Source organism: Chinchilla lanigera, unplaced genomic scaffold (assembly GCF_000276665.1).
Source record: "Chinchilla lanigera isolate Chin_1 unplaced genomic scaffold, ChiLan1.0 scaffold00063, whole genome shotgun sequence".
Classification (NCBI taxonomy): Eukaryota; Metazoa; Chordata; class Mammalia; order Rodentia; family Chinchillidae; genus Chinchilla; species Chinchilla lanigera.
This window is the reverse complement of record NW_004955464.1, coordinates 3,064,653-3,087,376: the sequence shown is the minus strand read 5'-3', so window position 1 is coordinate 3,087,376 and position 22,724 is coordinate 3,064,653. Positions and strand designations below refer to the sequence as shown.

At 39.5% G+C, this 22,724-nt stretch overlaps 2 long non-coding RNA genes across 2 annotated transcripts; both read right to left on the bottom strand.

Annotated features, from left to right (window-relative positions):
* Nucleotides 1–3,870: 3,870 nt before the first annotated feature.
* LOC106150085 lies at nt 3,871–6,208 on the bottom strand. The gene is made up of 2 exons (XR_001236681.1): nt 6,019–6,208; nt 3,871–4,049 (listed from the first exon to the last, which is right to left on the bottom strand). It is a non-coding gene; the product is annotated as an uncharacterized LOC106150085 (long non-coding RNA).
* Nucleotide 6,209: 1 nt separating this feature from the next.
* Nucleotides 6,210–21,506, bottom strand: LOC106150084. Its single transcript, XR_001236680.1, has 3 exons — nt 17,289–21,506; nt 11,485–11,892; nt 6,210–6,271 (listed from the first exon to the last, which is right to left on the bottom strand). It is a non-coding gene; the product is annotated as an uncharacterized LOC106150084 (long non-coding RNA).
* Nucleotides 21,507–22,724: the final 1,218 nt, after the last annotated feature.

Below are 22,724 nucleotides of genomic sequence, written 5' to 3'. Positions count from 1 at the left end.
CAGAAGGGGCTGTAGCATAACAGGAGCTCTGGGCTGGAAGGATGTAGGTGAAAGGTAGCACAAGAAGATAAGAGGATCTTCAGTGAAGCCTCGTGAACTTTGTCAGAGCCCATGTAGAGCCGGATGCCCCGGCAGCAGTGGCATAAGGAATAGGTACTGCTGTCATTTGGATCAGGAAGAATCCTCAGAGGGCCTTTGTGTTCAAGACTTGGGTGCTATTGGAAGGTGGTAGAGACTTTGAAGAGGTGGCACCTCTAGGGCAGTGGTAGTGAACCGAAGGCACACGTGCGGCAGTGGGCTGCTTGTATCACTGAAAGCTATAAAAGATATTCTCTGACTGCTCTGGGTTTTAGGTCACTGGGGCTGTGTCCTCAAAGGGGATTGCGAGATGCTAATCTCTTGTTTTCTCTTCCCGCTTCACTGCCTCATGTGACAAATGTGTACCCACTGCCCTGTGCTCCTGCCTCGACAGCAATGAGCCCGATCAGTGATGGGTTGAAACTTCCAAAATTGTGAGTCAAAATAAGCCCTTCATCTTTATAAGTTGACTTAGCCCCAGTATTTATTACAGTAACTAATTAACTAACTAACTAACTAAACACTAATACACCCAAAGAACTTAGATTAGGTATCATCTCCTAGGACAGTGCTATTATGTCTTCATTATTTTTAAAGATAAAAGACCAAAAACATATTAACAGACACACAGACATTTACAAAATAACACAAAAACAATACAAGCAATACAGAATTTCAGACAAGGTGGTAGGAAATTAACAATGGTTGTTGTATTACATATTGAGATCTTCAAATTGGTTACACAGATAAACAAATGTAGGCATGTAAAGTTGATCAAACAAACATTAACTGTTCCTTTCAATAAAGTAATAGAAGTCAGTAGTACAACTATCTTAGCTATCCTGTGTATGTCTTCATATTTAAGATTATTCATTCAACAAACAGAGAACTTGTTATATGCCAAGGCCTTGTTAGGCCCTGAGGACACAACAAAAAAGAAAAGAAATAGATTCTTGCCTTCATGGAGATTATGGTCTTACATGTGTATGGTGGAAATGGTAAGAAAGACAAGTAAACAACAAAGAAGTAAAAAACAGCAGTCTGCAAATAAGTGTTATTAAACACATACTAAATATTAGACAGTAAAGTAGGGAAGAGAGATGGGGACTATTACGGCACTAATGAAAAAATGATGTTTATTGCTCAGTATCAAAATGAGGTGAGGCCAGGCATGGTGGCACAGGCCTGTAGTCACTCAGGAGGCTGAGCCAGAAGGATTCTTGTGAGTTTGAGGCCAGCCTGGGCTACATAAGCAAGTTCAAGAGAATCCTGCACTACATAGTGAGACCTTGTCTCAAAAATAAACAAGCAAATAAATAAACATGAGGTGAAAGAAGTAGAATTGAAGTTGCACGTAAGTACATGACCATTTTTATGTAACAAATATATTTAATAGAATATGTATAGAAAAGGGAATAAGAAACATGTCTAAATATTAAGCTGATTCACTTTCTTTTCGAGACAGGGTCTCACTGTGTACTAAACTGGCCTCAAACTCACTATGCAGCCAGGCTGGGCTCGAATTCACCATTCTCCTGCCTCAGCCTCCCAGAGTGCTGGGATTACAGGTGTTTACCACCAAGCCCAGCCACTAATTAACTTTTCTAAATTATGAAATTAGAAGTGATTTTATTTTGAACAGAATTTTAAAAACATTAAAAACTATACAGAATTTCAAAACAAGATGATAGGAAATCAACAATGGTTGTTATATTGCATATTGTTCTTTTTAAAGAAGGAAGGAAAAATGTATGTGTATCTATATCTATCTATCTTTCTATACACAAGATAGCTAAGATAATTGTACTACTAATTTCTATTGGTTTATTGAAAAGTAATTTTTAAAGCTGTTTCTTTATGCTTTGTTATTTTACAGGTTTTTCTGTAATTAGCATGTATTACTTTTGTAAATCAGAGACAGTAGTTTTGTTACTTTTCTAAGTCTTGGAAGAGACACTGGGGGTTTGACTCAAGATAAAAGCTGCTGTGCTTTAGATCTAGAATGTTCCCCAAGCAGCTCATGTGTTAGAGAATGAGCTTGTGGAAGGAGGCTGGATCATGGGGCCACTATACACGTGTGTGGATTCATCCACTAATGAGTCCAGCAGCTGAGTGTGCTGCTAGGAAGCGGAACCTGGCCAGAAGAGGCCACCAGAGGTGTGAGCCAGGTACGTCACCTCCCTGCCATTCCTTTCCCTCTCTGCTGACCAGGACCATGTCAGGAGCGGCTTCCTCCACAAACCCCTTCGCCATCCCTTCCTGCCTTGGAGTCAGCCAGCTGTGGACAGCCTCCTTTGTAGGCTGGGAGCCAAAATAAACCTGGTTTCCTTTAAGCTGTAGGTGTGGGGTGTTTGTACCACAATGAGAATACAACTAATGCAATAGAGATAAGCAAGGCACAGGACTTTGGGGGTGTTCTCAATGCACATGGCAGTTATGATTACACTATGCTGTGACCTGTTATGTGTGCAGTAACATTACATCTAAAAAACAATGTCCATTCCTTAATTTAAAAATACTTCTTTGCCAAGTGTGGTGGCACAAGCCTATAATTCCAGCTACTTGGGAGACTGAGGTGAGAGGATTGAAAGTACAAGGTCAGTCTGGACAATTTAGGGAGACCCTGTCTCAGAAGAAAAATTTAAAAGGAATTGCTATGTAGCTCAATGGCAGAGTACTTGCCTAATAGCTTTCTCTATCATTCCATTCCTTTATATATTTTTGAAGTTCTGGACTAAATTCCCCTAATTTCTCATCCACTTATTGTTTAAAGCTCTCAGAAAACAATTATCAATTCTTTTTGTATTTAGTAGCTTCCCCTTGAGAGGCAGGTTAGTAAAGTGGTCAAAAACTCAGGCTGCAGAGATGGCAGCCTAGGTTACCATCACTGCTTCTCAGTTTTGTTGTGATTTTGACAGTTTCCTAATCTTCCTATTTCTACATCCAAGAGGATGGGTATGATTATCAGCTCTGTGTTCCTGTAACAAGATACCTGATAAACTCAAAGGATGAAAGATTTGTTTAGGTTCATGGTTTCAGAGGTTTAGTCTATGGTCACTTGATTTCATTGCCTCTAGGCCTGTGTGAAGCCAAAACAATGGTGAGAAAATAAAGCTGCTCATCTCAGGGCAGCCAGGGAGCAGAGAGAAAGGGAAACAGCCAGAAGAGGAAGGGACCAGTGGCCAGACACAGTGCCCAAGATCACACCCCATGTCCCACTCCCCTCAATGAGGCCCCACCTCCTGTTTCCATCATCTGCCAATAATGCCATCAAATTAAGACCTCATCGCTGGATTAATCTACTTGATGTAGTTGGAACCCTCACGATCTAATCACTTTCAAAAGCCCTATCTCTAAACACATGAGACTTGGGAAAGACATTCTATGTCTGAACAACTAACAATGGGTATACTTCCCATCTCACAAATTATTGAAAAGACAAGTTCATGCATTTATAGTGATCAAAATAATGAGTGGCATAGATCAGAGGCCAGTCATTATAAGTCTAAATTTAGTTTTCCAAAAGACAGGAATGATATTTTCTATTTCTCTGTAATCTCAGTACAACTAAGCACAGTGCTAGAAAATGTAACCTGCTCCTTTTGTAACCATAAGCCCTAACATGTGTGGGAAGTCTGTTTGACTCTCTTCATTGTACTTTGTGTTGGAAATAAACATGAATAAATGGATGAGTGAATTTGAGAAGGGTCTGGGTTTGTCTTTGGAGCTCCTCTTGGGTTTATTTATTTATCACTGTATTCCCAGAACTTAGCACAGTGCCTACTTCACAAGAAGAGCTCAATAAATATTTATTGTTAAGAGAATGAAGAAACACAGGAAGAAGAGACCAAAGGAACAAATCACAGAATGAATGGGCAAAATGACCTCTCAAGAGGGCATCTTTAGCCTTAATATTCAGTCTCATATATTCAGTCCAGGATGGATTCATGATAAATGCTTCTATTCAGTGCCTAGAGAGAGCAGAGGAAGTAATTCATTACCTATTTTCTGTAAGTGCAAATTCAAACCAACTGGTTCACAATCACCTGTGGTTTTATTTTTATAAAAGAAAGAAACAATAAGTTTCCAGCTGTGTAACCATGAGCTTCATTTGTTTGGCTATGGGACAGCAAAGGAATTCAAATAAATCTGTGTAGTGTATCCCAAACACATTTTTTCTTTTTGACTCAGGGAACTTTAGGAAAATATTTTTGTTTATATTTTAGAAGACTGTTACCTTCCCCCCACATTGAGACTCAAGCTGGTAAAGGGCCACAAGCACTCCTACAGGGACTATTACAGATGCTTCCTTGGATTGAAATTAGTCCCCAACTTCCTCTTAATATAAGCATTGGAGAAGTCCCATAAGTTTCATACAAAATGGATTTGTTTATTATAGTATGTCAACATGATAAAAACATATTAACATCCCTGCAGGGTACAGTGAAAAACTTTTGCAAAAATCAGCTGTAAAAATAATTTCCATTTAGGTGGCAAATAGCAGGTAGTTGAGGACTGAGCCAATGTGTGTCTTTGTGAAGGGAAGTTTATGCCCCACTGGTGCTTATAAAGCATTTCTCAATTTGTAAAGATATGCTTTCTTATATGATTCCAGCATATATAAAAATGCATTGGGAATTATATAACATCCCTTGGTTTCATGGAGTTTCATTCTCTCCACTCGCTTACACAAAGCTTCAGCATTGTAATTAATTCTGGAACAGAGTTTGCTTTGAGACGATCATATATCAACAGCACTGCAAATACCATGTGGGAGAACTGCAGATGAGCCTTAGTCTTGGATGCTTCTAAAATTTTAGGTACATAGGGGCTGGGGATTTAGCTCAGTGGCATAGCGCCTGCCTGGCAAGTGTGAGGTCGTGAGTTTGATTCCTGGTACTGGAAAAAAACAAAAACAAATAAAATTTTAGGTACAAACCATGTGTAGTGGTGCACACCTGTAATCCCAGCACTTGGGAGGTTGACGTAGGAAGATCGCTGTGAGTATGAGGCCAGCCTGGGTTACAGAGTGAGACCCTATCTCAAAAAACCAAATAAACAAGCAAACAAACAAATAAATAAAATGTTGGGCACAGTATTGAAACAGAAATCCTTCTCAGAGTTTGAACCAGAACCTTGTTACCAATGAGGAAATTATTATTGTTGGATACTGTTCTTCTTCTTGCTACCATATGCATCTGTAAGGTGGATCTGTACAACATTACAGTCTTACAACATGGCTTCTTTCCCTTATTTTGTTTCCTGTGGTCACTGGTATATAGGGAAATCTGTCTATAGCATTCAATAAGCCTTAAATTTTATTTTATTTTATTAGGGTAAAACCATTTTTTTTTTCATGATATTTTCTGCATTGAATAAGAGTAATGGCAAAAGATGTTATGGAAAAAATGACTCACTGCATGTTTAAGCTTTATACTATGAGAGGAATCATGTCAGATACACAGCTGCTCATATGACAAGATGCACAGACCTAGAGACATACTTGTAGGCTGTTGCCAGATGCCTAAATGTTCCCCTTACACATACACTTTGGTGCTACATGGAGAAAGGGCAACCATGTTAGGGACAGTATACATAGAGCATATTCTACAATCTACACATAATGTTAGATTCTTTTTGAAAAAGAATCTACACATAATGTTAGACATTTGAAAACTAATTCAAATATCCTGGCTTTTGTTTATAATATTATGGCTTTTCATATAAGTGTACTTAAAAGTGTTTTTGTTGTTAGTTGATTTTTGTGCAGTAACAAACAACCTCAGCATTTTAGTGGCTTCTATTAGAGATGAATATGCCAACTACCCTGCCCCATGCTTACAATGCATGCATATGCTGTACTGAAAGGCCACCCTGTACACTATCAAAATGAACATTATTATGTGTCCATTTAAAATAAAGACATTTAAGCACTCTTACATTTTTTAAAAGATTTCTTTCCTGCTCAGTCCTGTGAATCCAGCGCAGCCCGCTGAGCTCCGGGTGCTTTTTCAGTAGAGAATTATTTGAGGAAAGCTCTTCATTGGGCAGCAGTCAGAAGCTCAAAAGCCAAAGCGAATCACATAAGCATATTCAGAACCTTTGAAAGGGTTTGGGATATGTTACTTCTATTCACCTTCATCAACCAAAGACAGTCACGTGCTCAAGCCATTGTCAAGGAGGTGAAGAATTCCTAGGGGTGGAGAAGGGAATAAGAGAGTAAACATTAGCTGAATAATACTCATATACAATCTATAATGACTACAGATTAAAAAACTAATACATATCCCTGATTTACAAAAATAATTAATACTAAAATATTAGCAGAAATTTAAATACAATTTTAATTTTTCTTGACAACGACATACAAAGAGTGTGGCTGTTTGGCAACCAGAGTGGAAGTTTAGAAAAAGATATCTAACACATAAATTACATCTAAGATAGTATAGAATGGGAGCATATTCACTTCTCTCGGAGACTTCATACCTCGCAATAGCCTCTATCGTTTCGTATGTTTTTGATTATTTATGTCTGAAAATAGAGCATTATCTTTTATCATTGTATACCTGAGGCCTAGTAAAATTCTTGGCCCAGAGGGAGCACTCAATGAATGCATAAGTAATCCAGAATATGTTGTTATTTTTTTCTTTTCAGTGCTATAATTGTTTATATTCTATAACACAGAAGAAATAACTTATTTACTTTTGTCCTCGGTGTTTCTTTCTTTTCTGTTTGTTTATTTTTGAGACAGGGTCTTGCCCTAATTCAGGCTGGCCTTGAATTCACTATGTAGCCCATGCTGACCTTGAACTCACAACGATCCTTCTGCCTCAGCCTCCCAAATGCTGGGATCACAGGCATGTGCCACCATGCCTGGTATATTCTTCATTTTCTGAGAGTTTTCACTTTTGCTTCCCTTGGTGAAATTATTTTATTTTAAATAAAGTTGAACATTCTTATTTGATATATAGTATTTCCTGCAGATAAGCTTTGCATTCACATGCATGTGCAAGACAGAGAGAGAGAAAGGGAAAGAGAGGTGCAAAAAACATGAGAAGAAAAATAAAAAGAAGGAAAGACAGAGCTATACAATTAGGAAGCATAATTGAGGTATTCACTACTCTACTGGTGAAAATCAGTTCTGGAATAAGTTTCTTCCTGCATTTCTTTTGTGATTTACTTACTGGGAAAAGCTTCAGAGATGACATTCTGTATTTATGAGCCTGTTGGGAGAATAGTTACTTGACTAGCACTGTAAAAACATTTCAGATAGGTTTGTATAATGTGATTCCTTCATAAGCAATAGCAAAGAACAATTGAAAGGAATGAGAAAGCTAAGGACAACCCAGAAGGAAAGAGTGAGAGAGAGAGAGAGAGAGAGAGAGAGAGAGAGAGAGAGAGAGAGAGGGAGAGGGAGAGGGAGAGGGTGGGAGGGAGGAAAGAAAGAAAGAAAGACAGAAAGAAGGAAAGAAAGAAAGAGAGAAAGAAGTGTCAACTGGTTTCTATTACCATTAAACATATTTAATAAATATTTCAATGTCTATAAAATTATTGCTGAAATCACTTGACCCCCTTGTGTATTCTTCATGATTCAAGCTTCACACTAAATAAGTATTTTACAATGAAGTTTATTTAAAACTGCATCTTAGCAAGTCATCCAAAAATAATATAGAGATACCATCTTTACAAGTCCCCTTGCTCCCTCAAACCACAGCCTTCTGATTCTGCACATGGTTCTAGATTGACTACATAGAAAATATTATCTTAATGTAGTTACACAAAAAAAAACAGAACTTGCTTCTTTTTTCACATGTGTATATCATATTACTACAAGGGATGTAAATTGTTCACAATAAAACTTCTGAGGACTCAAATGGATATGATTTCTTAGTTAAGTATTTGTTCCAGTGACCTTAGCTCTTTTTTTAGGATAAAATGTGCTAACAATGTAGAAACTAAGTGAATTATCCAAAAACTACACAGCAGAGCCACTTGTCTTATAAAATACTAGATTTGCGATGAATATTTGGAAGATTTTAAGATGTTAGACATCATGGCAGAAACAGTAAATTGATTACAAACAGTTAACAGTTGAAACCTCAAAATGTTTTCTTTAAAGCTGAAATTTATTTATAATACAATAAGATCAAGTTATTTTTATGTGAAAAGTTACTGTATTTATAGGATTTCATCTGATACAAACTCAGGTAAGACTCACAACAAAAAGCTATAAAACTGAGTGCCCAGTATCAGTGTGAGAACACACGATTTTTGTACGGATTTACTTTTAACTTATATTTGATAAATGTTCCAAACAGATGGAAAAAGTAAGAGACTTTTCATAAAACCTTTGGCCTATTTCCATGAAAATGCTCCGTTTACTAAACAGGAAATAAGGTGTAGAGTGTGCTTTTAACCAAACTAAGAATTCATTTCTCCAACTCATAAAAACTATTCCTTCCCTCCTAAATAGGTCCTCATCTGATTCCTCTCAGTAGACTTTATTCTTTAATGCAAGCCCAAGAAGAAATGTTCATGTTAGCCTCTTTCGTTAAAGTCAAGCAACAAGCAATCTCTTTTCAGTGTTGTGGACTGCCAGGCAGTGACCAGTTTGGCGCTTACACTGGTATGAAAAGACACTTGCGAGGTGGTGTGTCTCAGGCTCATCTGACACTGTGACTGTGTTTCTAGGGAAAAGACTGAAGTTTGCGAGGATGAGGCTAAATTTTGTAGAATGAATTTTACATGAGTGGTGCTGGGCAAGAGGTTGTTGAATTCTTCAGACCTTGGGCAGAACAGGAAAGGAAGATGGGTAAGCACAGTATCACAAACTGCAGACTAGTTTTAACCGGGAAGATAACAGGCAAAGCAAGGGGCAAGTTGTAAATGGTACTGACAGGTGTCTGTGGAACCGTGAGAGAGAGTTTCCAGCAGTAATTCAGAGTGGAAGCTGAGTCTCAATCTAAGAACATAGTCCAGTGCTGGGATTTAGGAAAAGACCCATAGCTGGGAGTGCTGGTGCACACCTGTAATCTGACACTTGGAGAGGCTGAGACAGAAGGGTTACAAGTTCAAGTCCAACAGGGCAACTTAGCAACTCAGTGAGATCCTGCCTCAAAATTTAAAAATTTAAAAAGAAGACCCTTTATTAAAGACAGAGCATGAATTCTATCTAAAACAAAACAAAACAAAAAACGAAACAAACCTTGCTTGTCTTCCAGGTTGTTTTCATTGAGCAATTACCATATGATTCAGCTTTTGCCCAAGGGCATTATGAGGTTACCATTAGATTTTATAATGGGAGAATAAAGGAAAGAGCAGAAATGGTCTATAATCACACACTGTTTTGTAAGTCTGTATTTCCAAGGGAATTCCTGACATATTCAGTGAAAATAAGTAGCAAAAATCAAGTAACTTCTTTCCTATATAAATAAGCTGGAGAAAGAAATATAATGAGATGTCCTAATCTACAAGCAAAAAATAAGTAATTTGTGTTTAAATTAATCCACAGTGCAAGTCTTCTGAGAAGGTAAAAGCCTTGAGGGCATCACTCATGGGATAATTCTTTTGTATCTAGCACTTTAGATACAAATGAAAAAATCTTGAGCCCTGAATTATACCCTGAAAAATTAGCATTTAACTTGCTAAAAATTATTCCCCTAATATTCAGTTTTATGGTAACCAAATTTTATTAAAAGGTAGCTAGGCATAGTGGCATGCAACTGTAATTCCTGCTCTCTGGGAGGCTGAGGAGACGGGCAATTTCCAGTCTAGCCTGAGAAACTTAGTGCTTTAGCAAGACTCTGTTGAAAACAGAAATAAAAGTAAAAGAGCTGAGGATGTTGCTCAATGTGAAGACTCTAGTACTATAAAAACAAACAAACAAAGTAGATTTAAATCTTATAAAAGTGAATTAGAAGTCAGGTGTGGTGGTGCACACCTGTAATCCCAGCACTCAGGAGGCTGAGGCAGGAGGATAGCTGTGAGTGCCGGGCCAGCCTGGGCTACATATGTGAGTTGAAGGCCAGCCTGCACTACATAATGAAACCTTGTTTCAAAAAAAAAAAAAAAAGTGAATTAGAGAGCTGGGCATTGTGGCACACACACATAATCCCAGCACTCAAGAGGCTGAGGCAGGCAGATTGCCATAAACTCAGGATCAGCCTGGGCTACAATAGCAAAACCCTGTCTCACCAGAAAAAAAAGCAATGAGTTAGAATCATTATAAAACAAACACACAAACAGAAACAGAAAAAAATCCCTCCAAATATATTTTTCCCATTTAAGAAAGATTTATAACTAGGGGCAAATTTTTTGTATTCTTTGCGAGGAAATTTTACAGCCCCATTTTTAAGACTGTAGTGACAGATAACTTTAACCTCCATTTTTTTCTGAAAAACTTCATCATGTGATGTTTTCTGTTATATAGCATTTTCCTAATCTATGAGGTATGATCAAAATAATGTTGACTATTAAAATAAAAAATTTATTACATTAAAAGATACATAAATATCTTTATGACATATGATCAAAAATACAGTAAATGCTGCTACCAAGTGCCAGCCAACAGAAAAGCAGGCTCAAAAACATAAGGGTCTTCATCCACTTTATCCACCAGGTCTTGTACCCTTTGACTTCTGGCTCTTCACCAAAATCAAGAGGACAATGACAAGTTTTAAATCGATTCAAAATGTGGAGGCAGCCATAAAAGTGTAACTAAAAACATTCACTTTTTTTTTTTCTTGAGACAGGGTCTCACTATGTAGTGCAGGCTGGCCTTCAATTCACTGTAGCCCAGGCTGGCCTGGAACTTGCAGTGCTCCTCCTCCCTCAGCCTCCCAAGTGCTGGGGTCACAGGCATATGCCACCATGCCTGGCTCAATACATTCACAAAAGAAGACTTCCAGAACACTTCAGAAAGTGGCAAAAATGATGGGATAAGTGTGTCTGAAGCAGGGTGTGGGGTTGGGGGGTAATTTGAGGAAGATTAATGTCAACATGTATTTTACTGTAATACCTTTTTAATTTAAACATTCACCATGTTTGTCAATCACACCGCATGTCTGTAGCCAAGTGTGCCTGAAATACAATTTACTGAGTAATCTATACGAGTTATCAAGCGGATCAAATACTGAATAAGGACTATGGAGCAGGATTCTAGTGGGAATGAGACCCATGCTTGGCTTTCAGAGCTCGGTAAGGGTACCAAAGTGTCAAATTACAGGAAGAGCTCCTCCCAGCATGCCTTTCCATCTGTCCCCTTTGTAATTAGAGAATCTTTCAGGGTACTAGGGTGGTGGCACAAAAACAAACAGCGACAACAGTAACAAAACAGAGTGGGGGCAAACCAAAGCCACCCCCAACCTTTGGAAAGTGGAAGTGATGCCCGGAGAAGGTCAGACTCACCGAAGTAGGAAAAGAAGAAGGCTGAGTGCACCACCTGGGCTCCTCTGCCACCCACGCTTTGCGCAGGCTGCAGTGGCTGCCAGCCTGTGGGTCCCATCCCTCGCTGCCACTCAGTCCATCGCCTGAGAAACTGGTTTCGCCTCCACATTGTGCAGAGATGTGAAATAAAGGAACACATTCCTCTCTGCCCACTGTGAGCGCCGTGATAATGAGGCAGAGTAAACAAAACCCCTCCTCCTGGATTTTGAGCTTCCTGGTGACAGCGGAAGGTGCAAGATGGATGCATAGCCCTGAGAAAGACTGGGCAAGGGGAATGGGTGTAGGAGAGCAGAGAAGATGGAGTCTTGTAAACCTCAGAGGAATCGCCATTCCTGTAACATTTCCATTAGTGTCCAAAGCTGGCTTGCCCTGAGGAAAGAACAGTGCTTTTTTAAAGTCATTTTATTTTGAACTTAGTTTATAAAGGACAATATTGTCTTCCTCTATCCCATATGAGTAAATTATATCTGGATGTAAACAGTGATAGATTAAATAAGGAGATTAATTTTGTGTGAAGGGTAAATTCTGTCTTCCCTCTGAACTTGACAGTGAAAATACTATTCTTCCTTTCCTTTATTCAGTTATCAAACATTTAAAGAATGACAATGATGCATACTCATTTTTGGTAGGGCAAGAGGTTGCTATAAACTGTTACTAACAATAGTATATATGCAGTAGCTCACTAATTATTTAAAAAATAAATCACATCAGATTCAAGGATGTTGCCTTATGGCTCTTTCAGGCAGAAATATGCCAACTACATGGGACTACGATGAAGAGTACAAGTTTTTTGTCTTTAGGCTTTTGTAGTCACTCTGAATCAAGAACTGTACCATAAAGGGATGGTGACCAAGAGGAGATACAGCTACAGGTCCACACGCCAGAGTGAAAGAGTAATTCCGATCAGGAGTACTTTGGAAATTCCTCCTGAAGGTGGACAAAGATGGACATGACTGCATGATATATGACTTTAAAAGATAGGTTACTACTTACTTATCAAATAATACATTTTAAAAACTTGTTTTGAGTTCCTAGGCACTAAGGACATGATGATAAAAGGGGTAAAAGCCATGCCCTTGAATATTTCAGGCAGGGGATAAACACACCAAAAGTGGGAGACAAAAGCAACACCACAGAACACAATACACACAGCGCTAGAACAGAAGTGCTATACAATTCTAGAGGAGACAAAGGAAGAAGCTTTTGGCACTTGCCTGAGCCAGGTGGGTAAAGTAAGGTGAAGTTATGGTGCCTGAACTGAGATTTCATTCATTTGTTCTTCATTCTTTTGATTCATCTGAGTTAGTGCCTGCTCTGTTCACAGTGTGGGGCCTCCAGGGACTGAGAGTGGAACAGACAGGTAGCAGGAAGCACAGTGGTGGATTCAATGAACTACGAGGTAGATAGTGTTACTGAAGACAGGAGCCCCATGTACATGGGAGGGTGAGGAACGTCTTCATGAAGAGGTGGGTTTTGAAAGATGTGGAGGCATTCCCTAGGTGGATTTTGATTAGGAGTATTTTAGATGAAGGGAATTCAAGACAACAGCATCAGGAGTGAAGATATGTGTGTGATGGATACACAGAACTGAAAGAATTTGTAGATGACCAGCTTTGGGCAAGAAAGGGGAGGCAAAAGATCAGGTTGGCAGAAACCAGGTTGTAGAAGGCCCATACCCCAGGCTCACAGAGTTTGAATTTACTCTGTAGATTAGTAACTTTTTAGCTGGATTCCACTATGTTTTTGAGTTCCAAGGATATACCATAGAAAGTATGGAGCACTCCAAAAGGGCAGGTTTTAGGGAACATGAATGGCAGACTATCAAGCTTTAAATATTAATATTTAGGCAATGTAAAGTCTTTGAACACCTCTAAAGGAAGCAGTGATAGACTAATAATTGTATTTTTGTATTATCAATTCATCCATGATGCCATGCCATAAATCTGCCCAAATTGCTCAATTTTTCTCTTAATTCATAACTAATAAATCCTACCATTAATTCTTTCTTTTAAATATCTCTCAAGTCCATCTTTTCCCCTCCTTCCTTCCCAGGACTTCTGGTGGATCCTATCCTTGTCATCTTACCTCTGATAAAGTACAAAAGCCTCTAACTTCTTGTTCTATACTCTACAGTTGACCCTATTCTTTTTTTTTTTTTTTTTTTTTTTTTTTTTTTTTTGAGATAGCATCTCCCTGTGCAGTCTGGGTTGGTCTTGAACTCTCTGTGGCTTCAAACTTGCTATTTGCTTGCCCCCTACCTATTCAGTGTGGTGAACACATAATAGCTGAACACATAAAACAGATGAAAATTGCTGGGCTACTGGGTGGAGGAAAAATGTCAGTTTGACCCAAGAAAGAGAAACTGTGCTTGATTGTTAGTTTAGTTTGAAAACAATGTATGCTTCTAAGAATGTTCTGAACTTTGCAACATCTGCTTGCTGGAACTGATAGGTTGCGCTTTTTTGCCCTTGCAAAAAATTTTTCACCTGCACCAACCAGGATGTGGTTTTCAAGTTTAAAAGCTCAAGCTTTCTTTGGGTCTGTGCTGCTCAGCATCTCCCTGCATGGAGAACAGACTGACAGCCTCCAGCCTGCCTAATAAAGGCTCTTAAAATTCCAGTTTGTATTCTGGTCTTGGTTCTTTATTCAGGGTAACCCATTACAATTTGGGGGCCCATCTGGGATCCCATTACTGGGATTAAATAAAGCACTAAGACTTCTTTGAGGCTATCACTTCTCAGGGGAATCTGAGAGAGACATTCCTTGCCCCAAGAAGATGTTTGGTCTCAAAGAATAAATTCTTTCATTTGGAATGAGCTGTCAGGATTCTTACCAGTAAGACACTTTCTGTTTATTGGGGCACCCCTCGGGAGTCTCTTGAGGAGTTGAACTTAACATTCAGGCCTCAGAGACATAGCCCTAGTCCACATCAGTGGCTGGTGGCATCTGGTTTTCTGGTAACTTGTCTTTTTGTGTCAGTCTTTGTTTGTGTCAGTTTAAATATGGGTCAGTCCGCTTCTGCTTCCATGTCGCCTTTGCAATGTATTCTTAATCATTTTCAGAAATTCAGGCAATGAGCTGCTGACTATGGGGATTCTGTGTCCCTTGGCAAACTCCGGACCTTCTGTGAATTGGAGTAGCCCTCTTTTCCAGGAGTTTCCTGGCCTCCGGAAGGCTCTTTTAACCTTTCTCTTGTTTACCAGGTCCGAGAAGTTATCTTCGGAAATCCAGGACACCTCGACCAGATTCCTTACATTCAGGCTTGGAATGATCTGGTCCACGACCCTCTGAAATGGCTAAAGGCCCACCGTTTTGGACGCTGTTCACAGTCAGCTGGTCAAACCCCCATGGTTGCGCTGGCTACCCCAGTTGACAAGAAGCATCCTCAGACCTGGCCCAACAAGAATATGTTTTCCCTCCGACTTGACCCGCTTGGGACCCCAACTCCAATCAAGGTAAGGAGGCTCTCGATCGGTATCACCAGCTTCTTTTAGGGTATATGAGGGCAGCAACTAGAAAGCCTACTAATTATCTAAAGTCACTGAGGTTACTCAGGGATCTGAGGAGTCTCCTGCTGCCTTTCTTGAATGCCTCTAATGCTTACCAGATCTACACTCCTATAGATCCTGAGGCTCCTGAGAACCGAAGGGCCATAAATATTGCCTTCATGTCTCAATCAGCCCCAGATATCAGAAAGATACTCCAAAGGATGGAAGGATTTGAGGGAAAAGCGTTAACAGAGTTAGTAGAAATAACACAAAAGGTATTTAACAATAGGGAAGATCTGAGAGAACTAAATAAGAGTATGGCCAAAGTCCTCAAAGCTATGGGAGAAAAAGATGGACCAACAACTAAAAAGACCCCGGCCACTCCAGACTAAACAAAAGAGATTAGCCCTTGGCAAAAATCAGTGTGCCTATTGCAAAGAGGAAGGACACTGGAAAAATGAGTGCCCAAAGCGAAAACAAAAGAAAAGAGCCAAGTTCTGACAGCTGCTCCCGAAACGGACTGAGGGAGTCAGGCCTCTTCTCTTCGCCCTCGGGAGCCCAGGGTAACTCTACAAGCAGAGGGCCAGCTGGTCAATTTTCTAATTGACATAGGGGCCACCTATTCAGTTTTACTACCTGCGGGCCCCCTGTCAGAAACAAAGACCTGCATCCAAGGGGCCACGGGGAAAACTGAATTATACCCTTGGACCAAAACTGGAATCTGGGGGCTAAACAGATGACTCATTTCTTTCTTGTCATGCCTGAATGCCCCTACCCTTCGATTGGCCGGGACTTGCCTCATAAGTTACAGGCTCAAATTTCTTTTGGGAAGGCTAAACCTGAATTTGACCCCCGGCCCCCTACAGTTCTTTTCATGTGTCCCCTGATGGAGGAACATTTATTGTTTTCTGAGGAGGAACCTCAACCCAGTTCTGATGCCCTACTTTCAGCCTGGAGGATGGAGATTCCTGGGGTCTAGCCGGAAGACAACCCCCCTGGGCTGACAATTCATCAACCCCCCATTGTGGTATCTCTAGTACCAGGGCAACTCCTATCCGTGTCCGTCAGTACCCATTAAGCTTACAGGCACGACTGGGGATCAGTGTTCACATCCAAAGACTCAAAAAGGAGGGTATACTGGTGCCTTGCAAGTCAGCATGGAACACTCCACTGCTGCTGGTTCAAAAGCCAGGAACTACAGACTACGGCCAGTATGCCTTCTTCACTCTTCCGCTAGCTCTGGTAAGCCAACCCCCTTTGGCTTTTGAATGGGTGGACCCCCAGACAGGAGAATGCCTTTGCCACCCTTCATGTACATGGGGCCATATATCAAGAAAGGGGACTCCTAACCATGGCAGGACAAAAGGTTAAAAACACTCAAGAGATTTTAGACTTATTGGCTGCAGTCTGGTTTGCCTCGACAAGTAGCAGTTATACACTGTCAAGGACACCAAAAAGATGATTCCCTTGTGGCCCAAGGATATACCCTGGCAGATTCTATGGCCCGAGAAATTGCAAGAAAACCAGTGGGGCCACTAGAAATCCTGCCGGTTCTGCCACCCTGGATTCTAGACAAACCATCTTATTCAGATTCAGACCTCATGCTGGCACAAAATCTTTGGGCCTCCCCCAACTTCTTCCAGTTAACAAAAATTGTCAGACTCCCGGATCCTCCTCCCTGAGGTCCTTGGACATTTACTTCATCACAGTAAACCAACTGGCCAAGGACATAAGTCACAAGTGCCCACAGTGTGCTCAGGTAAATCCAAAAAGAAATCTACCAGAGATCCACATCGAGCCAGAGGTACGTCACCTGGGGAACACCGGGAAATAAATTTCACAGAGATGAAATCTGGACCAAATGGACTCAGGTATCTGCTAGTGCTGGTGGACATTTTCACAGGATGGCCACATGCCTTCACCACGTGGTCTGAATCTGCCCTGATAGTTGATAAAAACTCCTATCTGAGATAGTCCCATGATTTGGTCTTCCCTTAACTCTGGGGTTGGATAACAGTCCAGCTTTTATAGCCCAGATTACAAAACTTGTTTCACAGGCTTTACACATTAATTGGAAGTTACACTGTGCCTATCGGCCACAAAGTTCTGGCCAGGTAGAAAGGATGAACTGAACTTTAAAGGGGGCTGTTGCTAAGATAGAGTTAGAAACTGGTGAAAACTGGGTGAGCCTCCTTCCTTTTGCCCTCTTGAGGGCCCACTGTACTCCCTATGTTCAAGGGATCACACCCTTCGAGGCAATGTATGGTCGAGCCCCACCTCTTCTCCAGAAGGTCGGGGAAGAAATTCTCATGTCAATCTCTAACCAAGAGCTTGTTAAGTCCTTACAGGCACTTCAGTCTTCACTGCAGGCAACTCATTCTCTCTTCCGACACCTGCAACCACAACCAGAAGAACAGAACAGTGTAAGCCGATTGAGGAAGCACCTACAGGATAGAGACGATCAAAGAAGATCCCAGTCTAATTGGTATGAGGGATTGTTCTCTATGATCCCATGGTTGACCACCCTACTGACTGCCTTGGCTGAGCCCCTGATACCTTTATTGTTAACCCTATGTACAGGACCAAGTACAAACTGTCAAACTAATGGTAAATGTGTTAGCTGAGATGGAGGAAGAAACTGAAGAAATTATTTGATTCCCCAGAAAACCAGTGGGGAAATGTGGTGAACACATAACTGGTGAACACATAAAATGGATGAAAAATTACTGGGCTATTGGGTGGAGGAAAAAATGTCAGTTTGACCCAAGAAAGAGAAACTGTGCTTCATTGTTAGTTTAGTTTGAAAACAATGTATGCTTCTAAGAATGTTCTGAACTTTGCAACACCTGCTTGCTGGAACTGATAGGTTGCGCTTTTTTGCCCTTGCAAAAAATATTTTCACCTGCGCCCACCAGGATGTGGTTTTCAAGTTTAAAAGCTCAAGCTTTCTTTGGGTCTGTGCTGCTCAGCATCTCCCTGCATGGAGAACAGACTGACAGCCGCAGGCCCGGCTAATAAAGGCTCTTAAAATTCCACTTTGGATTCTGGTCTCGGTTCTTTATTCAGGGTAACCCATTACATTCAGCACATTCTTTTGGAAGCATCTTAAACTTAACATGGTTAAAACAGAATTTTGTCTCCTATCCAGTCCCCAAACTTCACCCCAACTTACTTCTCAAAAAGTCTTTTACATTTCAGACTATGGCACCCTTGTAAAAATCCTCTAGTTGCAGGGGCCAAAATCTAAGTCCTTGATTCCTCCTTTTTCCATTCCCCTCACATCTTGCATAGAATGATTACCAATTCCTCTTGGAGCCAACTTTAAAATGTTTATGTCAGATCTTAATGTCTCTCGCTATTTTCACTGTTCCCATCCTATGGTTAAGCTACTACCAGCACTCATGTGTCTACTAAAATAGTCTTCAAAGTAGTTTTTGTTTCCTTCCAGCCTTATACTTTTTGCCATACAGCTGTCTAGAAAGACTGTTTATTTAAATTTATGACTCAGATCACATTATCCTGCTAAGAATTCTCTGAAAGGATTTGATTACTTTTTTAAAAATGCAAAGTTTTAAATGTAGCCAAGTATGATCTGACTATTGGCACTCTAATTGCAAACTTCTGGCTGAGCTGTTCTTATCCCAAATATTTTGGTGGCTCTTTCCTTCATATAATTCTTCTTTCACACAATTCACAAATGATATATTTCCAGAGACTTTCTCTGATCATCTATATGAAATGCCTGTCCAACCCTCCCTTTCACATATCTGCATTTATCAATTCTGACTCATTTTTCCTTATAGCACTCCTCATTAACATTATATACCGTATATACTTATCTGCCTGTTAATTGTCTGGCTCTTGCACTACAGTGTAACAAACATTTTTTCTTTTATTTAACTTGAGTCAGGCTCCTCTGAGTGCACCTAGGTTAGTTTTTGGACATGTCCTCAAAGGCCCAGTTTCAGCAAGAATTCTGCTCAGTTCAGCCAGAATTCTCTGCCCTTGTTATCTAACCAAATTCTTCATGCACCCACATCCATCCTCCAGCTAGTGTTTGATTACTGCGGTCTGCCTTCAGCAAGACTTGTTAATTCAGTTTAGCAGGCAATTTCCCTACCCTCTCAGTAATTTTCTATCCATCAACATAACTCACCCACCTCTTTGCTTATAAATTTCTACTTTTCTTTGCTGTATTTGGAACTGAGTCCAATCTCTCCCCCACCCCCCTCTTTCTCTCTGGAAAAGCCCTTTGCTGAGGTCCCCATACCTGTTACAATTGTCTTGAGCAAAGTCTGTCTTATTGTATTTAGTAAGTGCTGTGAATAATTTCTCTTTAACAAATGCTGACATTACGAGTGGCAGACAAGACAGACTGCAATCTGTCTAGTTCTATACTATAGCTCCAGTACCTAGAGTAGTATCACACACTTAGTAGTCATGCAGTGAATGTATTTTTGTTCAGTGAATGAATGTATTTAGAACAAAACAACAATATACTCACAGAATCTGGGACTCTTTAGTAGGTGAAATAACTACTTTCATAGCACTTTAAAAACACTATTTTTTTAAAATTAATATGAAGTTTATCAATAAATACTTTAAGAATTATTAACACAACTTAATTTCATAGAAATAGAATTTCAGTTAAGAGCCCCCAAAGGCCACCTGGTCTAAGGCCACATTGCAATCAAGGAACAAAAATGAATTCTTCGGCTCTTTTCTAAAGTCTTTATTCTTGGAGGGAGAATTATTTTGTTATTTCTAGAGCATTTGGATCTTTTGAAATTACCTAATTTATCTTCTGTGCATCAATTAATCATGTCAAAGCTTTGCAGTTAATGTTAACAGGATTAAGCCAACTGCCAAAGCATTAACACCCACTTGATGTCATTAGAAGTGTGTTATGAAAGAATTCAAATAATACATACACTGTTAGTTTTATTACGCGTTGTTAGGGTTGTTTTAATTACAAAGGACAGACAGAACTGATTATCACAGCAGAGCTAATCAGTTCAAGGTGACATTGGTATCTCCTTACTCAAACTTTACCAGTGCAGAAGTACTTAGCATAGATAGTTATGGAATCCATGCCAGGAGGGAAATAATTGATTTAACTGATCTAAAAGTGTGTTTGAGCTTTCTTTTCAGACAAGCCGTCAACACACACATGAAAGCAAAATTCTAAAAAAGCTGTCAGTTGAACAGTGTTTGTACAGCAAAGCAAACAACTTTTGTGATTGCAATTAATGCCTCTTCTCATGAAGGAAGTCTGATTCAAAATGTTCTATTTTTTTCTCTGCTACACTAAAAATTATAATGTTGACTCATATTGAAGCAATTTAGAAATGTACTCAGCCACAAAATGAAAATGGATTATGTTAAGTATGACATTTGTTACTAGGGTACCTGCTAAAAATAACATCTAGAAGTTATATTTTACATTTCCTTCAAGCGATTTTAGGGATTGTCAAATGAACTACTGATCTGTTTAAAGGAGGTTGGGTCAGACAATATTTTTCTCCAACCTTAAAAGCCAATGATACAAAATGTCAAGAGGTTCAAGAGCCTATTGAGGCTGGAAGATTGTGAGCTTGACGATAGCTTGGGTTATATAGTGAGACCTTGTCCCAGAAAACCAACAAAATGTAAATAAATAAGTAAATAAATATCAAGATTATAGGGAAAATACTGTGCCAAGACCCAGCAGTCTGTAGGAACACACTGGATTGTCTTTATAATAATTCCTCTATCTTTCCTTTAATAGGAGTAAGATTTGGGAGTGAAATGCATTAACAACTGAAAAGTACTTTTAATATAATCTAGTCTGATACCAATGAGATATGACACGACATTTTAAGAACGTAAGTCGCTACACTGGAACATGAACTCAGTGTTTTTAAATTCTGAACACTGTGCTTTCTCTACTAACTCATGATCACAAATAATTATTGAGATAAAGTCAATGTGGCTTGGAATATTCAATAGGTAAAATAACCCAACTGCCAACAAATAAATGACATATTTTAAAGAGAGGAGGGGAAATCATGATAGACTGAAACACAAGAGACACCAAAAAAATGTTAAGTGTGACTTTTTCGATCCTGATTAGAATAAACTGAATGTAAAATTCCATTCTTAAAATAATCAAGGGAAGGATCGGGGATATATACCTAAGCAGTATAGTGCCTGCCTGGCAAAGGTAAGGTCCTGAATTTGATTTCTAGTACCAGGAAAAATAAATCAAGGGAAATGGAAATTAGGAGGCTATCCCATCATAGGAATTCATGTTAGATTTGTTAGATATATATTAGTAGTATGATTCTGTTATAAAGAAGTCCCTACTTATTAGAGCTTTCTCTTTTAAAAATTACAAATATAAAGAGACAATCAATGAATATACAGGCAGAAAAATATAGACAGGATGGAGGTATGTTGGATAGTTAATTTATGAAAATATTATTTTTCTAGATTTGGGGATATTTGTGTTATTTGTCAGTTTCTTTTTAAATCCTCAATTGGTTGATTTTTATTTCAAATAAATACTTTTCTGCCCAATTGTGTAGATATATTTTGTTCTTTAAAGAGACCCACCCTCACAGTGTATAAATGTCAGGCATCACCAACCTGAATCCATCTGGATGCCTATATATTGTTAGGCAATTGTCCTGGAAGTCAAACATATAGCAGTGAGCAATGTGGAGAAAAACTCCCTCTTTTGTGAACTTTATGTTTCAGTTAGAAGAGACAGACAAAAATGAACATAAAATAGGAAATAATAATAGAAGATTAGTGCCCTGGAAAACAGTTGGGGAGGGTGAGGGACAGTGTGTGTGTTTGGGGAATGCAAAGCAGGGTTGTAGGCCAGCCTGCAGTTTTCAACAGGATGGTCATGGTAGGCTTCCCAGAGGTGACTTTGAAGGAGTAATTTACCAGTATAACACCAGGGCAGTCCAGTATAGTGTGTCAGTTTAGCGGTACTCCATTCATCTCCCATTCAGGTCTTGCTTCAGAACATTTGAAGGAAAAAAAAATACCAACAGTTCAACAGTAGGAGGTAAAGCACTGAACAGCTCCCTGCGGCAATGAAAAGCTGAGCACTACTACCCATAGTCTGCTTCGCTTCTCCTCATCCATGTAGCATTCAATCTGAGCTCTAAATAAAAGTTCAGAAAAATGACAAAAAATATAAATGTAAAAGATATATTATTTGCTTGTCCTGAAAATGCAAATGTGAGAATGGGACTGCGATTGTGACCATTTTAAGTATGCTTAGAGCACTGTGCGCTCTTTTGTCCAGACAGATGTGGCAGAATGGAAAGAAAGAACAAGTCAGAACTGCAAACAAGCTAGGGATATAGCTCAGTGGCACCGCGCCTGCTTGGCAAGCACAAGGTCTTGAATTTGATTCCTGATACAAAACAAACAAACAAACAAACAAACAAAATCAGAACTGCAAGTGAGCTTGGTTCTGCCACTTGGCTTTCAAGCCTTGGGTGAATCATAAAGAGAAAAACTGAATTTTATCACTTATAAAATGGGGACAAGAAGATGTTTATACAATTAAATGGATAATTGTGTTATCAACAAAGTATCATACAAATTGGGCAATAAAGGGGCTGGGGATTTAGCTCAGCGGCAAAAGCGCCTGGATGGCAAGCGCAACGTCGTGAGTTCGATTCCCGGTACCGGAGAAAAACCAAAAAAAAAAAA